Here is a 23,479-nt window from a genome sequence, read left to right on the forward strand (position 1 = left end):
CTGAAAGAAAATCTGGTAGAAAATCAAAAGGGTGTCAGAGTGATAGAGGAGAAGGGTCTGTGGGAAAAGGCTTTGATTTTGCTGGAAGAAGTTTCTCCTAACCTGTCACTGACTTTTCTCCATGAAAAGCTCCCCAATGGCCAGAGACAGCAAATGTCTAACAGCAGCTCCATCAGCCACTTCCTCCTGTTGGCATTGGCAGACACACGGCAGCTGCAGATCCTGCACTTCTGCCTCTTGCTGGGCATCTCCCTGGCTGCCCTCCTGGGCAACGGCCTCATCATCAGCGCCGTAGCCTGCGGCCACCACCTGCACACGCCCATGTTCTTCTTTCTGCTCAACCTGGCCCTCAGCGACCTGGGCTCCATCTGCACCACTGTCCCTAAAGCCATGCACAATTGCCTCTGGGACACCAGGAACATCTCCTACACTGGATGTGCTGCACAGCTCTTTTTCTTTCTATTCTTCATCTCAGCAGAATTTTGCCTCCTGACTGTCATGTGCTACGATCGCTATGTGTCCATCTGCAAACCCCTACACTACGGGACCCTCCTGGGCAGCAGAGCTTGTGCCCACATGGCAGCAGCTGCCTGGGCCAGTGCCTTTCTCAATGCTGTCATGCACACAGCCAATACATTTTCCCTTCCCCTGTGCCATGGCAATGCCCTGGGCCAGTTCTTCTGTGAAATCCCACAGATCCTCAAGCTCTCCTGCTCACACTCCAAATCCCTCATGGAATTTGGGCTCATTGCTGTCAGTGCCTGTTTAGCAATTGGTTGTTTTGTGTTCATTGTTTTCTCTTACATGCAGATCTTCAGGGCTGTGCTGAGGGTCCCCTCTGAGCAGGGACGGCACAAAGCCTTTTCCACCTCCCTCCCTCACCTGGCTGTGGTCTCTCTGTTCCTCAGCACTGGCATGTGTGCTCAGCTGAAGCCCCCCTCCATGGCATCCCCATCCCTGGATCTGGTCCTGTCAGTTCTGTACTCGGTGGTGCCTCCAGCCCTGAACCCCCTCATCTACAGCCTGAGGAACCAGGAGCTCAAGGCTGCAGTCTGGAGACTGATGACTGGATGGTTTCAGAAACATTAAACTGATGACCAATTTCTGCCAATCACTTCTAATAAAAATCATCTTTAATACTTCTGATTGGTTTGGCTGTGGTGGTATTTTTTTCCTTTGTTTTAGGTATTAATATTGTCTATAAAATTGTCACTGTTTGCACTGATTCTTCTTTTGTTTCTCTCCACATTCCCTGTGGCCACAGACTGTGTAAATGAGGGGCTGCACCCTCAGTGCTTTAAATGAACTAAGGGATCTCCCAGCAGAGTTTTCTGCAGAGATGCCCTTTTGTTGCCTTCTCTGGAGCTGCAGCAGCAATGTCTGTGTGCAGAGCTGGGGGCAGATCAGTGCTGGCCCAGCAGCTGTGCCCAGCAGCAGCACTTGGTGTTGCCAATGCTGCTGCCGTGGCCCTGCCCCGCTGCCCTGGTGGCCCTGGTGTTGCTGTTGGGCCTGAGTGCTCTCGGGGCCGGGCACAGCCCTGGGGGTGGCAGTGCTGGGGCTGCAGCAGGGACAGGCCATGGGCACTGCTGGGGCAGCCGTGACACCTCAGGCCAGGGGGCTCCAGGCTCCTTGTCCAGGCTCTCTCAAGAACATGGCCAGGCCAATGCTCAGCATGGAAAACCCTCATGAGCAGCCTCAGGCTGGCCATGGGCAGGCTGGGGGAAAACAGCATGGCTGGTGCTCTGCTAGGGCCATGGAGCAGATGGGAAGGAGCAGCAGAGCAGGGACTGATCCATCCCCAGTGCGCTGCACAGCCCAGGGCCACATTCCAGAGCATCCACATAGAGCTGCCAACAACATCCCCCCTCTGCAGCCCTGGCCTCTCCCCCAGCTCACACAGGTGCCCCATCCTTGCAGGCACAGACATGGCAGCACTGGCTCAGGAGCCCCTGTTTCCATTGCACACAGCAGGGGGAGCACGCCCATGCTGTTGCTGTGGGGACATGAACCTGAGGGAGCACAAATGCCATCAGCCCCTGGGGCCAGCAAGGGCTGGAGGACACCAGGGAAACCACTCAGCTTTGTCCTGGCCTCTGCAGTCAGCCAGAAAGTTTATTCCCATCAGCTGGGAGTTTCCTGTCCCACTGCAGACGCTGTTGCTCAGAGCCAGGGCTGTGTGGCAGCCACCCCCAAATTGCCCTGAGCATTTCCTTGGCTTCACCTGTGCTTTCTTTACTCTTCCAGCTACAAATTTCTTCCTTTTATTCACCACAGGGGACTTAGAACTGGACACAGCACTCCAGGTGCTGCCCAAGCAGCGCTGAGCACAGGGGAAGAATCCCTGCCCTGCTCCTGCTGGCCCCACCATTCCTGCTCTAGCCCAGGAGCCATCGGTCTTCTTGGCCGCCTGGGCACATGGCTGGCTCATGTCCAGCCTGCTGTCCATCAGTCCCTGCTGGTCCCTTTCTGCCTGGCTGCTGTCCAGCCACTCTGTCCCCAGCCTGTAGCGCTACAGGGGTTGTTGTGGCCAAAGTGCAGGACCTGGCACTTGGACTTGTTAAACCTCACCTTCTTGGATTCTGGCCCTGGATCCAGCCTGTCCAGGGCCATGTGCAGAGCCCTCCTACCCTCCAGCAGATCAACACTCCCACCCAAATTAGTGTCACCAGGGTTCCATGAGGCCTCAGAGTGTCACAATGATCTCCATGACTCCATGAGGCTTCCCAGTGTCACAATGTCCCTTTGGTTCAATGGGAGCACTCAGTGTCACAAAGTCCCTTGGATCCTTGGGCTCTGCACGGTCACAATGGCACCATGGTACCCCAGGGCTCTGCAGTGTCTCAGTGGATCCTTGGTTCCATGAGGTCTGGTGGTGCAGCAATGCTCTCCTTGGTTCCACACTGTCACAATGGTCTCTTGGTCCCAAGGGCCACCATGAGGTCAAACATGTTTCCTTCATTTCAGGAGTCCCTGAGGTGTGGTGGTTTTCACAGCGGTCACAGAACAAGGGAAGATACAAGAAACTTGAATCCATGTGTCAGAAAGCTGATTTATAAATTTATTATATATATTTTATTAAAAGAAAATTATATACTAAAACTATCCTAAAAGAATAGAAGAAGAGATTTCGTCAGAAGGCTAGCAAACAATAGAAAAGAATTGAATGATAATAAAATCTTGTGACTGACCAGAGAGTCCAAGACAGCCAAACTGTGATTGGACATTAAAGACAACCACATGAGACCAATCAAAGATCCACCTTTGTATTCCAAAGCAGTAGATAATTACTGCTTACATTTAGTTTCTGAGGCCTCTCTGGTTCTCAGGAGAAAAATACCTAGCAAAAGGATTTTTCATAAAATATGTCCACATAAAATATGTGACACTGAGGAGCAGCACTGACCCCTTGGTTCCATGGGGCCCTGCAGTGTCACAATGGCCCCATCATGACACTAGGTCCTGCTCTGTCACAATGCTCTGCATGGTTCCACAAGGCCCTGCAGGGTCACAGTGGCCTCTTGGTTCCATGAGGCCTCAGAGTGCCACAATGAATTCCTTGGTGCTGCAGTGTCCCAATGGAGCCCTGGTGACACAAGATCCTGCAGTGTCACCAGGGACCCTTGGCTCCATGGGGCACCACAGAGTCAAAATTGTTCCCTCGGTTCCCAGAGTCCTTGCAATGGCGCAATGGCCCCTTGATTCCATGTCCCCAGGCTCTCCCCAGGGTCTCTTTGGTTCCGCAGTGGCACGATGGCCCCTTGGTTCCACAAGGCCCCACAGTGTCACAGTGACCTCTGTGGTTCCACCAGGACCTAGACTGTCACAATGGACTCCTTGCTTCCATTCATCCCCACAGTGTCACAATGGCCCCTTGGCTCTGCGCTGCCATGTTGTACACAGTATCACCATGGTCCTCTTAGTGCCACCAGGCCCTGTAGTTTCACAATGGCCCCTTGCTTCCCCAGGGCCCTGCAGTGTCTCAATCATCAGAGAATCAACCAGGCTGGAAAAGACCTTGGAAAGCATCAAATCCAACCTGGGACCCAACACCACCTTGTCACCCAGGCCATGGCAATGAATGCCACATCCAGTCTTTCCTTAAACACTTCCAGGGACAGGGACTCACCCACCGCCCTGGGCAGCCAGCTCCTGTGACCTAACAGTGTGCTGCCCAACCAGTACTGAGCACAGAAAAAGAATCACTTCCCTGCTCCTGCTGGGCACACTGTTCCTGATCCATAGGAGTCCCAGGGGTTGGATGAGGGAAATGGTGGGGAGGGGGTAGGGACAAAGTGTGATTGATTTTCAGCCATGAAGGGTCTTGATTTTCGTATGTATTCATGATGTATTAGGAGGTGCTGGGGGTCAATATCAACTGGACATTGCATTGCTGATATCAGTCTATAAACAGGAAAAGAACACAAGGCAAAACAGTTCAGTCTGTATTTTCTCCAATACAGTATATTCACTTCAAATACATTTCTGAAATGTGTGTAAATAATCACGGAAGAACTGAAAACTTAGATTATTCCCAGGGCCTTGTCTTCTTTGGGTGATTTGAACAAATCTTTATCAGCCTTTTTCAGTGAATTCCTAAACTGAAGAGCTTGATAAAGAAGAGACCTCTGGAGGAGTAAAATTCATCAGCAACTATTACAATGACCTGATGAGGTCTTCAGGGTGAAAGATATGGACGAGAATCTTGGTGAAAGATCAGAAGGCTGGATTTATTGATAGATGATATATAATACATTATAACTATACTAAAAGGAATCAAGAGAGAAGTTGCACAGGCTTGCTAAGCTAAGAATGGCCTAGGAAAGAATGAATAACAAAGTTCTGTGTCCAGGGAGCTTGCCCTGTGCTTGGCCCTTAATTGTACACATGGAACATGAGCCAATCACTATGGCACTAGGTGCATCCTATTGCATTCCACAGCAGCTGATAATCATTGTTTACATTCTCTTTCGGGGCCTCAGCTTCCCAGAAGATGAACAAATCCCAAAGAAAGGAATTCTATGAAAAAATGTCTGCGACAAGCAACCTCCAAGTGGCTGAGGATCCATCCCCATCAGAGCAGCAATAAACAGAAATGGGCACAGCTTTGTGGCTGCCCCAGCTTTGGCATGGGCCCTGGGCCTGGAGCAGGAGCAGCTCTTGAGGGCCCCAAGGTCAGGGCTCTTGTGCTGCCCTGGGCAGATGGGATGGCAGCAGGGGCTGCAGAGCTCTCAGCAACTCAGGCAGAGAGGAGCAGGGCAGCCAGGGAGCCTCCTTTGGCCTTGGCCCAGCACCTTCCCCCATGGCTGGGGCTGAGTCCTGTGGCAGCTGCAGCTGCTGCTGTGCCCTTGCAAGGGGCTAAGGCTGTGGGGCCAGTGGCCAGAGCAGCCTGGCCTGAGCAGAGCTGTGGGGCCAGAGCTGGCTGGGCTGGGCTGGGGAGAGGCCCTTGGTGCTGCCCAGAGCTCAGGGCAGCTGTCAGAGCTTGCAGGGAGCTGGGCTGGGCTCAGAGAGCCTGGCCCAGAAACCATCAGTGTCCATCTCAGCCTGGCTGAGCGTGCAGGGGCAGGACTCAGGCCAGGCCTTGTGGGGCAGGGCTGTCTGTGCAGCCCCACAGGTGCCACGGGCTCTGCAGGAGCTGGTAGAGGCTGCCCAGCAGGGAAGCCATGGGGCACAGAGCCCCAAGGCTGCTGTGGGCACCACGGCACAGGGGCCGTTCCCATCCACAATGGTCCTGGCCTGGGCTGGGCCTGCACAGGGGCTGGGCCACCATGGCTGGGCCAGCACAGGGCCACAAAGGGGCCACGAAGCCGCTGCCGGGGCTGACAGCAAGGCCAGACACACACAAGCAATTGCTGAGCATGGCCTGCGCTGGCCAGGCCTGACTGTGCCAAAGGCAGAGCTCAGCTGCCCTTGGGGGCTGCAGGAACAGTGCAGAGCCCAAAGAGCCTCGGCTGTGCTGGAGACCAAGGCTGCAGGAGGGAAATGCAGGGCTGCTGTGGGATGAGGAGGGCACTGAATTCCAGCACACACCTCAGCTCTCTGATGATCCCAGCACCATGCTGGGCCCTGTTTCAGACTGGAGCAGAGCAGATGTTGATGGAATGGGAGCCCTGTGGTGCTGTCAGGGACCTGCAGCCCTCTTCCTTCATGTGTTTCCATCTCTCCTGTTCGAATGCCCATGTCTAAGGACATCTCTTCACTAGACCAGAGGGATCTGTGTCTTTCCCATTGCTCTCAGAGTTCTTCCTCTAGATGAGCTCTGGTCATTCAAGTGCCTCTCAACTGACTGGTTTCATCCTTTGAGCTGCAGGGAGTGTTGCAATATTTCCGATGTTCAAAGTAATACAACATTAGTGAACATCTTAATTGTGTTTATCACAGAATTGACAATCGCATGTTTTTGCCTCAAACTGTTCCTGTCTGGAAATGCCTCTGGGATGTTGGACATGTCAAATGCTGCTGGGACATCACAGAGAGCTGAGGAAAGATCTGTGATGGGTTTTTAACTGTATCATGTACAACTTGTGTTTGTTGGCAAGTATTGAAGTGAAGGGAGACGACCATCCGATTGATGCATCGAACTCCGATTTATTGATCGATCAGCCACTTTATATAACAGTGTTAATTAACATCATGCATATTGCAAAATACAAGCTCACGATAGGCTAACAGAGAAAACTCTAACCACTCCTTTTGTTTTACAATACCTATAATTGTTTATTAAAAACAGAACCAGCGTTCCCACTGTGATATGAAAGGTTCCCAAAACTTCCATATCTGTTCCCAGGGAGCTATCTTTTCCCAAAGAGCCCAGGGACAGAGTGTTTTGCTTGTTATGGGAAGACTGTCTGAGAACCTTATTGTTTATAAAGTGATGCTTGAGAGAGCCTAATTGTTTATAGAATCAAGCCTGGGAACTGCTTTACAACTACCTTTTACTTTTCCCTCAATTGTATGCCTTCATGGCATTTTTCTTTAAGCCATGCTTGAACCAGACTCTCCACAGGCAAGAAACTTTTCTGTGCCTCTAAGTATCACCAGTCCCTGAGCCCAAAGGACACAAACCTGATGAGTTGTGGTTCCCACTGCAGGGGCACTCAGACCTTGGCTCTGCACAGGAGAGCTCTTCATCCCCTTTCTCTCTTTTCCTCCCTCTGGGCATGGAGGGAGTTCCTGACTTCAGTGTGTGAGTTGTGAGTGCAAAGAGCAAATCTGGGCAGAATTGGGTCAGGGAGGGTTTGGGGGGACCCTGGGACCAGTCCTGGGCACAGAAAGTGTTTTCCATTGCTCTGAGACTGTCTGCTGTGCAAAGTGCATTTAATATCCAGCAGAGGAATGACTTTTGCATTTGATGGAGCTGAGCCTTCCCTTGGCTTTGTTGGCTGACAAGAAATGAACATCTCTCTGTGTCTCAGGCAGCTCCTTCTCCAAGAAAAGCAGGTGGGAGCTGGAGCCAAGGAGCTGAAAGCTGCAGGTGCAGCCTGGGCTGGAAGGAGCTCAGATCTGCACAAGGCTGCTCTGAGTGCCAGGGCTTGGATGGGGGGAAGGGTGGGGTGGGAGTAGGGACAGAGTCTGATTGATTGTCAGCCATGAAGGGTCTTGATTTTCATATCTACTCAAATTCATGAGGAGATACTTGGATTCAGTGTCAATTGGAGATTGCACATAGCAATAAAAAAAAAAAAACAGGAAAAAAAAACTAAATCGGACCTAAAAAAATCTTCTTGCTATAGTTTTAAATATCATGCATTTACTTTGAATACGCTGCTGAGATCTACCTAACCACAAAAGATTTGAAAATTAAAATCCATTTGAAAATTAAAATCCAATTATTCCCAGAGGCTTGGCTAGTTAAGGTGTTCTGAATGTTAATGAGCCCTGGGACACTGAATTCCTGCACTAAAGAGCTGAAGGCTGAAGAAGCCTCTGGAGCAGGAAAATTCAGCAGCAGCCTCCAAGTTGCTGAGGATGTCAGCAGCCCCCACTGAGGCCATCCCTGCCCAGAGACCGTGGGGGAATGGGCAGACAAGGAGAGCGTCCCTGGGGCTGGGGCAGCACAACTCAGAGGCAGCAGCGGCTCCAGCTGGGAAATGGAGTGTGGAATGTGGCTGGGAAAGCCCTGCCTGGGCTGTGCCAAGCAGGACAGACAAGCCCTGACTGCCATCCCCCAAACAACTCTCTCAAGGAGACATTTTAAAGGAATTACAATTGTTCTATACTTTGGTTTTATGTACTAGAGAAATACCAACAAGAGATTCTCAGGAGCTCAAAACAACCTAACAGCCTTGACTGGCAAATTTAGAAAATCAGAGAAACTTTGGCAAAAGGATTAATATGACATTCAGTCAATAAAAAACACTTCTCAAAGCATTGACTTGGCCCATTCAACTTCACAAACTCTAAACCTGTTCAATTTTAAGTTAATCAAAATTTGCAAGAGGACATATATAGAACAACTAGACACAGAAAGAGAGAAAAATAAGATTTAGAGAAGTGCACACACAGCTACCAGCTCCTGGATTCCAGTGGTGTTCAGATCGAAATTTCAAGAGGAGTTAAGATGCCAAGATGTGTGCTTGCCTTTTGGTCAGCTCTCAATACCCCTGGATCTCCCTGGGCCTTTCCCCCAGGTGGGCCTTGGGCTCATTTGGTCTCAGGAGCTGGGCTGGGGGCTGCAGAGGTGGCTGTGGAGCATTGCCTGTGCTGTGCCAGGGACTGGCAGACACTGCTAGGCTGGGATGGAGGGTCTGGGGGGATTGGGGTTCCAGGGCAGTGCTGAGTTTACAGGGCAGGGCAAGGATGGACCTGCTTCTTCCTCCCCCACACACAAAATGTTTCCAGCCAGTCTCTCACAATCTCCTCCAGTCTCTCACAACAGGGAATGCTGGAGGTGGAAATAGCAATTCAGGTCGTGTGCACTTGGCTGAGAAGGGCAGCTCTTTGCTATAGGAAAGAAAGCACACAGCCCCAGTATTTGGAAGGCAGGTGAGAGCCTCACTAGGGCAAGGCCAGCCAGACTTGTCAGGAATGGCAGATTCTGTCTGGGAGCAGTCTTTGGATTTAAGGAAATTTGGAGGTGGAATTCCAATCTCAGCCATGGGCACCTGGAGAAGCCAGACAGTTCTTTTCCATGGGAAGGAAAGCACAAAGGCTTTCCACAATGTCACAGGATCCTCTATTCCCCAAGCCCTGCAATGTCACAATGGACATTTGGACCCTGGAGTTTGCAGCGTCACAATGGTCTCATTTGGCTCCACAGTGTCACAATGGACCATTGATGACAGGAGGTCCCTCTGTGTCACCCTGGAGCTTTGGTTCCACACAGCCCTGCAGTGTCACAATGAACCCTTGGTTCAATGGGGTTCCACAATATCACCATGGCCCTAAGGTTCCATGCATCCCTGCAGCATCACAATGGTCTCCTTTGGTTGCCCAGTGTTGCAATGGACCACTGATGACACGAGGCCCAGCAATGTCACAGTGCTCTCCATGATTCCATGAGGCTCCACAGTGTCACAATGGTCCCTTGGCGTCACAGAGCCCCACAGTGTCACAATGGTCCCTTGGTCTCACAGGGCCCACAGTGTCACAATGGTCCCTTGGTTCCATGGGCCCTGTGCTGCTGCATTCCCCCCTCCCCTTCTCAGGCCGCCCTGCCAGTTGAGAAATGCTCCTTGGGCCTCAGCCTTGGCCAGCAGCCCCTGGGCTCAGCTCCTCTGCAGCTCATCACAAACACTGTCTGCTCCAGGCACTGCTGCTGCCCAGCCAGCTCCTGGTTCCTTTAGGAGCAGCCCTGGGAACTGTTTTTGTTCCCTCAGTGGCACAACATCCCTGTTCTCACCCTGCCAAAGAAAGCTGTTGGTGCCAAGTGCGGCCAGGATGAGCCATTGCTGGGACTGAAGCCCCTCTCTTGGGGCCCTGCAAACAGCGCTCCAAAAGGAGCCCTTGGAGCTCTCCTGGGCCAGCGACTCCCTCTGAGTGGGGCCTCTCCCAGCCGGGAACTCTCCCATTTGCTGCACTCGGGGATCCCCAACAACAACGGAGCCTGGGTCGATACCCCCACTCCTCCAGGATCAACCCTTCACCTGCTGGGGAGATGCCAAAGGATCCACAGGGAGCATTGCCTGCCCTCAGGGGAATTGCTCACAGGTGCCTTGCACTGACTCTTTGTGTCTGTGTGCACACAGGAGTGCCTGTGCTGGGGAAATGTGGCAGCAATGCTGCTTTCTGAGGGGTTTGAGTGCCTTGGATAGCTGAGCCAGTCAGGCCTGTAAGTTAGGTTAAGTCACAAGGTTTAAGCTAAGTTAAATGCTGCTAAGAGTTCTTCTTTTGCTAAGTTGTTATGTTTAATATAAGTTAAGTTAAATATTGTTAAGTGTTATTCCTCTGTTAAATTGCTAAGTCATAGGTTATAAGTTAGGTTACATACTGTTTACCTCTGCTCTTTTCTAAGTTGTGAAGTTGAAGGTATCCATTAAGGTTAAGGTATCAGTTAAGTCCTGTTAAATTTGAGCTCTGTTAACCTTTTTTGCCATATTCCTTTTATCCTTGCCCTCACTGTCCTTGTTTCACACAGACACACAGGGACAGTTCTGGATTCATTTCTGGTTTGATTGCCTGGATTCTGTTTGGTTTTGTTGTTGCTTTGTTTCCTTGCTGTGCCTGAAGTGTTCACTCAGAAGCAGAGTGACTCTTGCCAATGAACTTTGTGCCGCTGTCCCTTAATATTCAATCTGTTTTTTGCTGCTCCCTTGCTGGGGATTTTTTCAGCACTCTCAAGGCCTCGTGGGTAGCAGGGTGAAGGAGCCCTGGCCCAGGCTCTGGCCCTGGGGGACACGGGGACGCTGCCGGGGGGTCCTTGTCCCCCTGTGCCACCCCCAGGGCCCCGGCCCCCCGTCCCCGTGTCAGGCTCTGGGGTTGATCTCGTGGAACATCCTCTGGGGGAGGCTGCGGGGCCGGGGGCGGGGGGACCCGGGGGGACAGGGGACCCCGCTGTGCACGAGCAGGGTTGGACTGCTCTGGGGGGAGCTGTGAGGGGGGCTGGGGCAGAGTGACCTCCCCAGCGACCTCACACTGCCCCTGTGATGTCAAACAGCCCCTGTGATATCACACAGCCATCTGTAATGTCGCCAGCTGTGATGTCACACAGTCACCTGTGATGTCACCCAGCCCCTGTGATGTCACACAACAATCTGTGATGTCACACCGTCACCTGTGATGTCACAGCACATGCTGGGATGTCATGAATCCCCCTTGTGATGCCACAGAGCCAATGCTGGCATATGACTCTGTGATGTCATACAGCTGCCTCCTGGGATGTCTCAGAAGACACTGTGGTGTCACAAACTCACCCAGTGATGTCACTGCATGTTCTCTGATGTCACAGACTGTCCTGTGATGTTACTCAGACACCCAGTGATACTACAACCCACTCTCTGATGCCACAACGCCACCCTCCATGAGGGCAGAGTCTGCTCTATGGCGTCACATCCTACCCTATCATGTCCATGCCACCTCCGTGATGTCACAAACCCCTCAGTGATGTCACACAATCCTCTCTATGATGTCATACTGCAACTCTGTAATGTCACTGCACACGTTTTGACCTCACAGCCTGCTATATGATGTCATACAGGCATGCCATGATGTCACAGCCTGCTCTGTGATGTCACACAGTCCCCTCTATGATGGTGTAGCTGCTCAATGACCTCACACAACAAACTCTGTGATGTCACAGCCCAATCTGTGACCTCACACAGCCCACTCTGTGCTGTCACACAGCCCCTTGCTGACATCCCAGCTGCTCTGTGCCTCTGTGACACAGCCACAGAGGTGCTGCTGTGACACAGCCCCCTCTGGGCCATCCCACAGCCCCTGCCAGTGCTGAGCCCCTGTGAGCTCTGTCTGTGCCCTGCTGGTGTCCTGAGGGGCCCTGGCAGTGCCCCAGCCCTGCTGGGCTGTGCACAGGAGCTGCTCCTGGCCAGAGCTGTCTCTCTGCAGCGCTGCCCTTGCCAGGGGCTTCCTCTGGGCCAGGAGCCTGGCCCAGCTCAGCAGCACAGACACAGCACAGGGACTTTAATGAGCCTCTGGGGCTTTGGTGCTCTTTGCATCAGACCCAGTCCCTCAGAGTGTACTCAAAGAACTTCTCAAGAGCTCAAAATCAGATTCCAAGTCCAAAATTTCTGTAACTTTTAATGGGTCTCACTGAGGAACAGGACTGAGAAAATGTCCCTGGGTTCCAGGGAGAGCAGAACACTGGAGGCAGTGATGACAGCTGGGGACAAACAAGGCAAAGGTGTCTCTGGTGCTGAGCACACCTGGATGTGTCTCAGGAATGCAAAGGGCCAAGGCCTGAGCCCCAGCCCCTGGCCAGGCAGATCCTGTCCCTCCCTCCTTGCTCAGGGCTCTTCCCGGGATGGGCACTGGCATGTGGGCATGTGCAATGGCAAGGGCAGGAGCATGGGGCAGCCCCTGCCAGGCTGCTGAGCAGGGACAAGGAGGCAATGAGGCCCCAGCCCTGCAAGGGTCACTTGTCTCCTGCTCCTGCCTCAGGCCCAGGCCCAGCAGCCATGGCCAAAGTGGTGCCCAAGTTGGCTCTGGCAGGGCTGTCTTGCAGCTGCTGCCCATCCCTGTGCCCTGTGCAGCCCAGGCCGTCCTACGGTGTCCCTGCCCTGCACCTCTGTCCCTGCCAGCTGTCGGCATCCCCCAGCTGCCCCACCTGGCTGGGCCCTTCCTTTGCTGACAGCTCTGCCTCCTGCCTGCCTCTGCCTGCCACACAAAGCCTTGGGCTGCTCCAGGCTCCTTCTAGGGGATGTGCTGCACCACAGCCCTGCCCTGGCAGAGGCATTCCTCTCTCCTCATGTCCAGTCTGGACCTCCCCAGCTGCCCTTATGCTGCATTCTGCCGCAGCGAGGGGCACAACAACTCACTTGGGCCCCGGAGTCTCAGACCTCAGGCAGCCCCTGTTGACCGACAGGGACAGGAAGGCAACATGATGGTTTCTACTTTACCAAAACCCAGAACCCTTTACTCTGCCAGGGACTAAGACAAGAAATGAGGGGGTAGGGTCATGGGTTTTATATGACGGGGTAGGGTGGAGTTTAGTGTCAGGGTCCAATGGCAGGAGGAACAGGGGACTGCAAAGGGGTGGATAGAGGAGGACAACCAATGGAAAAAATAAGGCAGGGACACTGCAGTAGAATTTAAAGCAATGAGGGCACAGAAAAGGAAGAACATTCTGGGGCCATTCCTATTTTGACCACATGGAGTGGAGTGTCTTTTCCCAGGCTTGCAGGGCCAGGGCCCACAGGGTGGAGGGGTGGAATCTTCATTAAATCACGTCGCTCGCCCCATGCTCTCTGTCTGGGTAGAATCCTCGCCTCCTGGGGCGGGGCACTCCACACCTTTGGTGCCATTCTTTCTTTCTCTGTGTGTTTCATACAATGAAGGAAAACTCCAGCATCTCTGGAGCCACCCTTCAATTCCTTTCAGGCTGCTCCTGTCCTCAGTCGGCACACAAGTGAGCCCAGAGCCATCAGACTCTACATCCTAGTTATGTGGTGAGGCCTCCCAGCCCCATCTTGGGAGATATTTTTTTGTGCCCTGTGCAGCCCAGGCCGTCCTACGGTGTCCCTGCCCTGCGCCTCTGTCCCTGCAGGCTGTCGGCATCCCCTGGCTGCCCCACCTGGCTGGGCCCTTCCTTTGCTGACAGCTCTGCCTCCTGCCTGCCTCTGCCTGCCCACATAAAGCCTTGGGCTGCTCCAGGCTCCCACTGGGGACGTGCTGCACCACAGCCTTGCCCTGCCAGGGAAATTCCTTTCTCCTGGTGCCAGTCTGGGCCTCCCCAGCTGCCCTTGGCATTAAGTCTGTCTCTCTCTGGCTGTTTTACAATATGTCAAAAGGACCACCATCCCTGAAATCTCCCTTTAAACACTCTCCTGGCTCTGCTCCACTGTCCTCACTCTTTGCCCCACTGAACACAGAGCTCCTTTGCCCCTATACAGTGCTCATGTGCCCAAGGCCTCCAAACCCCACATTGGGACATCGAGAGGGGAATGGCCTTGCAGCAGAAAGTGCCACAGAGAGCCCAGAGCCAAAGAGTCTCTCCCCTGCAGGCGCTGCTGCTCCAGTGCATTGAAATATTTCCCGTGCTGGAGTGGGCTCATGGCTGTTCCTCATCCCACCCAAAAGAAGCTGATGGTTGGATATTGTCAGAGAATTTCTCTCAAGTTGAGCCTGACAGGGGGTTCTTTACAGGGAGAAGCTGCTACAAGAAAAACCCTGATGCCTCCCCCAGGCTCTGTGTGTTTCAACGCTCTTGGCCTTTCTTGATGCTTCTCAAATGAAAAGAAATTCCTGGGGCAGCAGCCACAGGATTTGCCTCTCACCATAAAATACTGTTACATCAGTTGGTTTTCCAGTCCATCCAGCTCTTACAGTGACTATCCCGGCATGTGTCCAAACCCTAAAAATGTTCATATCCCCAAAGGGTGACACATAGTTTTTCCTGTTGTTAAGACCTGGAAGACTTTGAGGTTTACAAATAGAAAGGGAAGTAATTGCAAGGTGTTGTACTGTATTTATATTGGTCTTTTAATAAGTAATACAATTACAGATGCACCATGATAGGAAAATAACTTGTTGCAGGAAAAATTACTCAGAATACCTGGTTATTCTCAAGATCTATTGCTGTCATTTATTAGGGAAAGATGGACAACAAGCCATGTCTGAATAACAACAGATTAATGTTGTGCTCTCTTCCTGAGTCTGCTCTCAAAAGATCTGGGATTGACAAAAATAAAGGAATTTTAAGAGCTGTTTTGGTAATTTCAGAGAAAATTGAAAAGGGAGAAGGGACTGGGGTGATGAGGAGGTTGTCACTACCTATCCTTTTCAGTGCTGTCTATTGTAGCAAAAATGAGCAATGTGCCCTGCTGGTGTTGACATGTTCTGAGTCCCTCAGCTGTGAGTTGGGTTCCTGTGCTGTCCTGCCTGGTGCTTGCTGGATGTGCTGGAACGAAGAGCTTGGGCCCTTGATGCAAACGACAAGAATTGAGTTCATTGGGATTTACTGGGCTCACAGTAAAAGGGATGAAATTCAGATTTGATCTAGAAAATACTTCCTCCCTGTCAGGATGGTGAAGTCCTGGCTTCACAGATTGCTCAGAGAAGCCAAGTAAATAAAGTTTCAGAATTCTTCATTTCTGTCCCATTCCTATTCCATAAGCCCAGGTCTGGTTTTCAGAGTGCCACCTTCTCAGCTGGTTGCCATTTGTGTCCTGCCTTCTTTCCTGCCTTCCTTGGTCTGCTCCTTTTCCCTTCCAGGGTCTCTCTTTACCTGTGGCAGCTCCCAGCCAAGGACCCTCCCCTGATTTTTTTTCATTCCCCATCCAGGTGCTCAAACAGCCCTAGATGAAGTTCTGGAGGCTGGCAGTGAAATGTCTGTGTAAGATCTTGCTGCATTTGTGTCTTGGCCCCTTCAGAATTAGGCCTTGAAGGGCAGGAGCATCTTTTCCTTGCTGGCAGCTGGAATTGCAGCCCATGGCAGTGTGTGCCAGAGATGTCAGAGGGCAATTGCTGAGGCTGCCGGGGCGCTGCTCCTGCCGTGCCTGCCAGGGGAGCCGTGCAGGGCAGGGTCAGGCTGCAGCAGCTGGCTGGGCTCCCTGAGCAGACAGCAAAGGCGGCTTTGCTGCACATTCTGCAGCTGGGAGCGGAGGGAAGAAGGGCAGGGAGTCCCTGACAGAATGCTGGAATGCTTGTGGCTGGAAAGAACCTGCCCATGGTTCCATCCAGGCTTAAGGTGCCATGAGGGAGAGGTGCCTCTGCCCCAGTGAAGGCACAAATGAGACCATAGGAGAACAAAACCAGATGGTTTTGTTCGTGGATTTTATTGAACAAGAAATGGGAGCTAGGGAGATGGAAGTACGAAAGAGGTCTTGGAGAGAGAGAGCTCAGAAGATGATCAGCTGGAAGGAGGTACTTTTTAAGGTCCTTTCCTGCATTCTGGGATTCTAGAAGACGTGTACATTATCAATTTGATTTAATATTCTTCTTATTATTATTATTTCTTCTTCTTTGTCTTCTTCTTCTTCCCCTTCTTTTTCTTAGTTGCTACTAGTATTATTTCTTCTTCTTTAAAATATTATTCTTTTTCTCCTTATAAGTAATCTTATTCACTTGTTATGCCTATTTTCTATGTCATTCTTATTTTTTTAATATTCTTATATTAATTAATAGTTTTTCATCTTGCTCTTCATCTTCTTATTCCTATTCTCATTCTTATTATTCTTAATAAATTTACTACTACTATTTCTTCTTCATCATCTTCTTATTCCTATTCTTTTTTTTTTTAATTTATTAAAATAATTTTTGGCTAACTTTTAAATTTTTCTAAACTACTACTATTTCTTAAACTCAACTTGATTTTGTTTTGGAAGAATGGTATGAGTCAAAGTCCTGTAGTCACATCCATGGAGCAGCACCTCCCATCTCTGCCCATTCTTCAGGCATATACTCCCAAAGAACCAGTGCAGAATCCTTTCAAGATGAGAGGATATGGCCTTTGATGGCACCAGGGGAGGTTCGGATTCAATATCAGAAAGAATTTTTCTCTGACAGAGGGGTGAGGCATTGGAAGAAGTTGCCCAGGGAGGCAATGGAGTCACCGTCTCTGAGGCGTTGAGGAGTTGTGCGGATGTGGCCCTTGGGGACGTGGTTTTGCGGTGATGATGGTGCTGCCAGGGTGCCGTGGCACTAGGTGAGCATCAGGGTCTCTTCCCACCTCGATGACTCTGGGATTCCCTGCTGAGCGCTCTGTCACCAATCGTGTCCCACGCGTGCTGTACAGGGCTGGCCCAGCAGTGCCTGTGGGTGCTGGGGAGATGCTCCAGGCTGGCCGGGGCAGCTGAGGCTGCGGGGCCATGTCCAGGCCGAGGCCGCCCGTGTGGCTCCCTGGGGCCCCGCACAGGGAGCAGCCGCCATCGGCCGGCCCAGGCTGGGCAGGGCCATGGACGCTGCTCCTGCAGCTGCCACGCCAGGCAGGGCCAGCAGAGCAGCGCCCGCAGTGCCCGCAGCGCCCGCCCGAGGCGGCCGGGCCTTTTGCTCGGGGCAGCCGCTGCTGCCTGCGGGCCTGCGCTCCCGGCTGGCCAGCTGAGGCACCACCAGGGCTCTGTGGGGCAGGCCACCAGAAGAGTGACAGCCACCACAGGAGGAACTGACACAGGTGCTGAAGCCACTCAGGGTTGTAAAGCCGTGACGCAGCTTTATGCAAATCTGAGTATGCTAATGAAGTGTTGTAACTGTGACTTTTAAAATGTAACTGAAGGCTAAAGGAGATTGTGTGGGTGACAGCGTGGAATCTCATGGAACCAAGTGTGAATTGTTACAGGATCCAGGAGACCATGGTGACACCATGGAACCAAGTGCCCAGAGTTTCAGGGCTCAGCCTCATGGAGACCATTGTGTCCCAATGGGAACACATGGAACAAAGGCTCCTTAGTGACACAGCAGGGCCTCATGGAATGCAAGAGATCCTCCTGATGGAATTGAAACTCATGGTCCCAAGGCTCCACTGTTTTACAGCGTGGTCTCATGGAATCCAAAAGACTATTGTGATGGAATGGAAACTCATGGATTCAAGGGTCCACTCTTTTGCTGTGTGGCTTCATGAAATGCTGGAGACCATTGTGGCACCATGGAAATGAATGTCACAAAGGCTCCACTGTGACCCAGCAGGGCCTCATGGAACCAAGGACACCACTGTGATACAATGGAATCTCATGGAACCAAGGTCCAGTTGTGACAAAGCTGGGCCTCATGGAACCAAGGACACCCTGTGATACAATGGAATCTCTGGGATCCAAGGATCAATTGTCAACACATCAGGTTCTCATGAAACCAAGCAGAACATTGTGGCACAGTGGAATCTCATGGGAGCAAGGCTGTGCTTTGATCAAGGTGGGTCTCATGGGACACAGGTGGCACTGGGACATTGTCAGGCCTGGTAGGAACCACTGTGTCAGACCAAGGCCTCATGGGACCTGGGAGGACACTGTGACACAATGGAACCTGATGGAACCAAGGGCCCATTGTGACATGGTAGGGTCTCATGGAACCCCTGTGCCACTGGGACATTGCCAAGGCTCATGCAAGCAAGGTTCCACTGTGACAAAGGCAGGCCTCATGGCACCCAGGAGACCATTGTGGGACAATGGAATCTCATGGAACCAAGGCCCCATTGTGACAAAGCGCGGCCTCATGGAAGCCCAGTGCCACTGGGACATCTCCAGCCTCGGTGGAAGCAAGTGTCCATTGTGACACAGCACAGCCTCAAATCACAGGAGAGCAGAGGGATGCCATGGAATCTTGGGGAATCAAGGGTCAATTCTAAACACAGTGAGGACTCATGGAACCCAGGAGACCATTGTGACACTGTCCTTTGTCACAATGGGGCCATGCTTCCATGAGAATCCATGGGCCCACAATGTTCTCCTGGGTTCCAGGAGGCCCTGATGTGTCACAATGGCCCCTTGCTCCCACAAGCCACAGCACGGTCCCCGTTGCCCCTGGGTTCTGTGAGGCCATGCTGCATTCACAGCTGACACTTTCTTCCATGAGATTTCACTGTGTCACAGTGGTTCCCATGTTTCCATGAGGTTCTGCTGTGTCACAGTGGACACTGGGTTCCACAAGAGCTGGCAAAGTCTGTCGCAGACATTTCTCCACAGAAATCCTTTCTTTCGGATTTCTGTGTCTTCGGGAGGCCAGAGGCTCCAGAAGACAAGGTAAACAAATATTATCAGATGCTGTGGAATGCAACAGGAACACCTCGATTGGCTCATTTCCTATGTTTATAATTAAGGGCCAATCACCAGTGCAAGCTAGGGGACTGAGTCCTTGAACACAACTTTGTTGTAGATTCTTTTCTATCTATTCTCAGCTAGCCTAGCTGCTCTGCAAACCTCTCTCTATATTCTATTAGTATAGTCATAATGTATTATATATAATATCTTAATAAATCAAGCCTTCTGATCAAGATACAAGATTCACCGTCTGTCTCTCACCAGCTGCGACCCACTCAGGCGCAGTAATAAATGTCCCGCTGGCACCTGTGTCCTGTGGGCCCCACTTTGCCAAAGCAGAGCTTTGGCTCCATGAGATTCCAGGCTGTCCCAGTGCTCTGCTGAGTTCCATGAGGCTGTGCTGTGTCACAATGGACACTGAGTTCCACCTGCCCTGGCAATATCCAAGTGGCCCCTGGCTTCCATGAGGCCCCGTTGTGTTTGCAGGTGACACTTGGTTCCCCAAGATGTCATTGTCACGCCGCTCTCCTGGGTGCCCTGAGGCCTTCCTGTGAAATAATGGAGCCTTGTTCCTACCAGACCTGGCAATGTCCCAGCGGCACCTGTGTCCCATGAGGCCCCACCTGGTCAAAGCAGAGCCTTGCCTTAACCACTGACCCTTGTGTCCTTGAGATTCCATTGGTGAAAAAAGCATTCACTCTCCTGTGAAAATGTAAAAGGTTTAATAAAAGACAATGGGAGACCAGGACCATGGAGCAAAGGTTATCACGGCCGGGTGCATCTTGGCACTCAGCCAGGAGCACCCTGTTACCTTCGGGGATCCACCTGAAATACCTTTCCCCTTCAGCCTCTTGCATATTCATAGACCCTCATGCATATCCATAACCTACTTTACATGTTCCAGGAATGATTTTACATGGCGCCTCCTTGGGTCTGCCTTTTCAGAGCATGTGTGTTTCTTGGCTGTGGTTTTGGCTCCTTCTCTTTATCACCTCCAGCTTTTGGGGCTTGGTGAACTCTGCCTTCAGACAGGGAGTGCTGATAGTTGGCAGATCTGTACATGTGTCCTCATCCTGTGTGCATTGGATGTTATCCCATCCAAGCAGGCAGTTTAACACAAGCAGCTATTCCACTGAGCTTAATTAACAACAGAAATAAAAACTATAGAACAATATTACTTAAACAAATGGACCCAGCCCAGTGTGTGTGGTCCCAGTCCAGGTGATCCCAGCCCATATTTGATCCCAGTCTGTGTGGTCCTGCACACACTCCCAGGGTCTGGAATTCCAGTTCCCAGCCAGGAAAAAATGTTCCTGCCCTTGAACTTCCTTCCTATCATCTTAAAAAATTAGGATGAAATCATAAAGAAAAAGATAATTATTAAAATGAAATCATTATAATGAAAATGAAATATAGTAATTTCAACTCTTACTTACAATACTCCAATAATGATTCAATCCAAAACAACAATAACTATTACTATAACATGACCAATAAATATAAATAAATTATGTACCAAGAAATAACTTTTGAAAGTTTTAACTCGACGACTAATACAGTTGAGATAAAAAATATCTAAAAAAACTAACATGCAATCTAACACACCTTGGTAAACCAATTTATATTACAAATACACTAAACACAAAACCAAACACCACTCTAATTTCTCAAACATTTTAACTAAACAATTAAACTTCAATAACATCCTTAAGTACTCTTGAAAAATTAAAATTATTTACAAAAAAAATTGTGTGTGGGTGGTTTTATTTGGATATTGGTTTTTGGATTGTTTGGGTTACGCAATTTTAAAAGGGGGATTTTTATAGAAATTGAATCAGCTGAGAAGGCAGCACTCTGCAAACAGAACTGACTGAAAATGAATGGGACAGAAACCATACAGTCTGAAAGTTTTATTTGCTATCAAATACATCCCACACACCCAGCCCGCCCCACACAATCCCCATCGCATTGCTCCAAATTGAGATCCCAATTCTACCAATCTCCTCCCAACTCCATCTCACCCTGGCAGCTGTGCAATGGAGAGTTTGGCATGGGAATGAGTTTTTTTGAGGAGGGAACAAGCAATCTGAGGTGGAATTGAGCCCTTTTGGGTTAAAATTCAGTTATTTTCAGTGGGATTTGAGTGGTTTTGAAGTGACAGATTGATCCCTCTTGGTTTCTAGAGTGGAAAAACAAGGAGAAGAGAAAAAAATTAAGGTTGAACCAAAAGGAAAACCAGACAGGTGTGTTGCCAACATGGATCACAGGGAATGTGAGTGACCCGGGCTGTGCCCAGAGTGCCTCCTCCAGTGGGGGATGGAGCTGGAGCACCGCACGAAGCTCTGCCCGCACTCGGGGCACTCGCAGGGCTTCCCTTACCGGTGCCTCCGTTGGTGTTGGGTCAAGTGAGAGTTGCTGGAGAAGCTCTTCCCACACTGGGGACACTCGTAGGGCCTCTCCCCAGTGGAGATGCGCCGGTGCCTGACGAGGGTGGAGTTACGCTTGAATCCCTTCCCACAGTCAGGGCATTGGAAGGGCCTCTCCTCTGTGTGACTCTGATAGTGCCGGAGGAGATGGGAACTGGTCAGAAACCTCTTCCTGCATTTATCACACTCATAGAGCCTCTCCCCAGTGTGGATCTTTTGGTAGCGGATCAGGTGGGAGCTCTGTGAGAAGCTCTTCCCACATTCCCCACATTCGTAGGGCCGTTCCCCAGTGTGGATGTGCCAGTGCTGGACCAGGGTGGAGCTCTCCCTGAAGCTCATCCCACACTCCCCACACTGATGGGGCCGTTCCCCAGTGTGGGTCCTCTGGTGCCTGATCAGGTTGGAGCTCTGGTTGAAGCTCTTCCCACACTGGGGACACTCGTGGGGCCTCTCCCCAGTGTGGATCCGTCGGTGCCTGACAAGACAGATATATTGCCTGAAGCCCTTCCCGCTGTCGGGGCAGTGGAAGGGCCTCTCCTCTGTGTGAGTGCGCTGGTGCTTGAGGAGATCACAGCTGGTCTGAAACCTCTTCCTGCACTGATCACACTCATAGGGCCGTTCCCCAGTGTGGGTCCTCTGGTGCAGGATCAGGTCGCAGTTCCACCTGAAGCTCTTCCCACACTCCACGCATGTGTGGGGCTTCTCCCCATCATGAACCTGCTCATGGAGCACCAGCTCCGAGCTCTGGCTCCATCTCCGGCCGCCTTCCCGGCCCAGGCTGGCTCTTTCCCCCTCAGATCCCTGCCAGCTGCGTTTGCAGCCCCTCCTCGTGCGGCATCTCCGCGCCTTTTCCTCCCCGTTGGATTCCTGCGCTGTGGAGCCGCTCAAAACGGCCTCTGCCACCAGGCTCTGCCACAGGCATTTGTCCTCCCTGCTCTCCATGCTCAGCTCCTGCTCTGGGGGAGGAAGGACAAGGACAGGATGGGATTTGCCTCCGTGCCACAGGCAAGGGCAAGGAGATCCCCCAGGGCTGTGCTGCAGCTGGGGCCATGCTGGGCTGGGAGAGGGAGCAGCACAGAGGGGAAAGGGGCACTGACTTCCTCCTCACCTGCCTCAGTGTCCGTGGGCATCTTCCTCTTCCTCACAGCCTGCCAAGGGTTGGCAATGGGAAATCCTGGTTTGGGGAAAACAAGGGATGAGCACGGTGAGTTTGAAGGTCCCTCTGCACCAGTCCATCTCTACAAGTCATTGGCCATCTGGGCTGCAGAAAACCTCCCAAACACCAAGATTCAGCCCTGGAAAAGCCTCCCAGGTCCCTTGCCTCTGGTGTTACAGTGTTCCCCCCTGTCTCAGCTGCTGGAGTCATGCTTGGATTGGGGTCCCACTTCTCCTCGGTGCCCGCCCTGCCCAGGCTGCTGGCAGATCCAGCAATGCCAAAAGCTCCCCCTGCTTCGCTCTCCCCATTTCGGGATGCCGGGGCTGTTTGGGCTCCCGGGCTCTCTTCTCCCCTCATTCTCTGCTCGGGGCTGCAGCGGCTCCAAGGAGTCCCCCCTGCCCCTCTCCAGGCTCTTGAGGCTCCCGCCCATGGCGGCGCTCCCCCCTCTCTGGGCTCCCCACTTTGGGCTCCTGGGGGACACAGGGCTCTGCTCCTCCAGGCTGCCCCTGCCGGCACCGCCACCGCCACCCCCGATGTCCCCCCGAGGGGCCTTTTCCGCTCAGCCTTGGACTGCTTCATTCTCCAAACATCCCCCCAAAAACCCAACCCAGGGACCCCCCGGGATGTCTGGGCCGGGCTCCCCCTCCCTGCTCACCGGCGCGACGGGGGCGGAGCGATGATCCCACAGGTGAGGGCTGCAAGTTCAGGAAGGGCTCCAGCGCATGGTTCCATCTGCTCAGCCTTGATCCGCCTTTGTCCCTCCTCTTCCTCTTCCTCCCACTCCACCTCTTCCATCCCCTCTCCTCCTCCTTCTCCCTCACCGCACCTCCTTCTCCTCTTCCATCCCCCCTCCCCCTCCTCTTTCCCCACCTCCTTCTCCTCCTCTGTCCCTCCCTTTCCCTCCCTCCTCCTCCTCCTCCCTGACCCTCCCTCCTTCTCCTTCTTCTTCCCTCCCATTTTACCCCTCCTCCTCCTCCTGCTCCTCCCTAACCCCACCTACTCCTCTTTTTTCCATCCTTTCTCGATCTCCGTTATCCCTCCTCTTCCATGCCATCCCTGTATTTCCAGTCCCGGTCCATGCGATCCCAGTTTGGTGGGAT

General features: G+C 52.0%; 1 protein-coding gene and 1 long non-coding RNA gene across 2 annotated transcripts in view; one reads left to right on the forward strand and one right to left on the reverse strand.

Moving 5' to 3' along the window:
* The window catches only part of LOC131096425 (uncharacterized), a 1,435,131-nt gene that overhangs the window by 219,440 nt on the left and 1,192,212 nt on the right, over positions 1–23,479 (forward strand).
* LOC131096508 (uncharacterized) lies at positions 20,538–22,398 on the reverse strand. Its single transcript, XR_009115983.1, has 2 exons — positions 22,332–22,398; positions 20,538–21,278 (listed from the first exon to the last, which is right to left on the reverse strand). It is a non-coding gene; the product is annotated as an uncharacterized LOC131096508 (long non-coding RNA).

Source organism: Melospiza georgiana, unplaced genomic scaffold (genome assembly GCF_028018845.1).
Source record: "Melospiza georgiana isolate bMelGeo1 unplaced genomic scaffold, bMelGeo1.pri scaffold_29, whole genome shotgun sequence".
Taxonomy (NCBI): domain Eukaryota; kingdom Metazoa; phylum Chordata; class Aves; order Passeriformes; family Passerellidae; genus Melospiza; species Melospiza georgiana.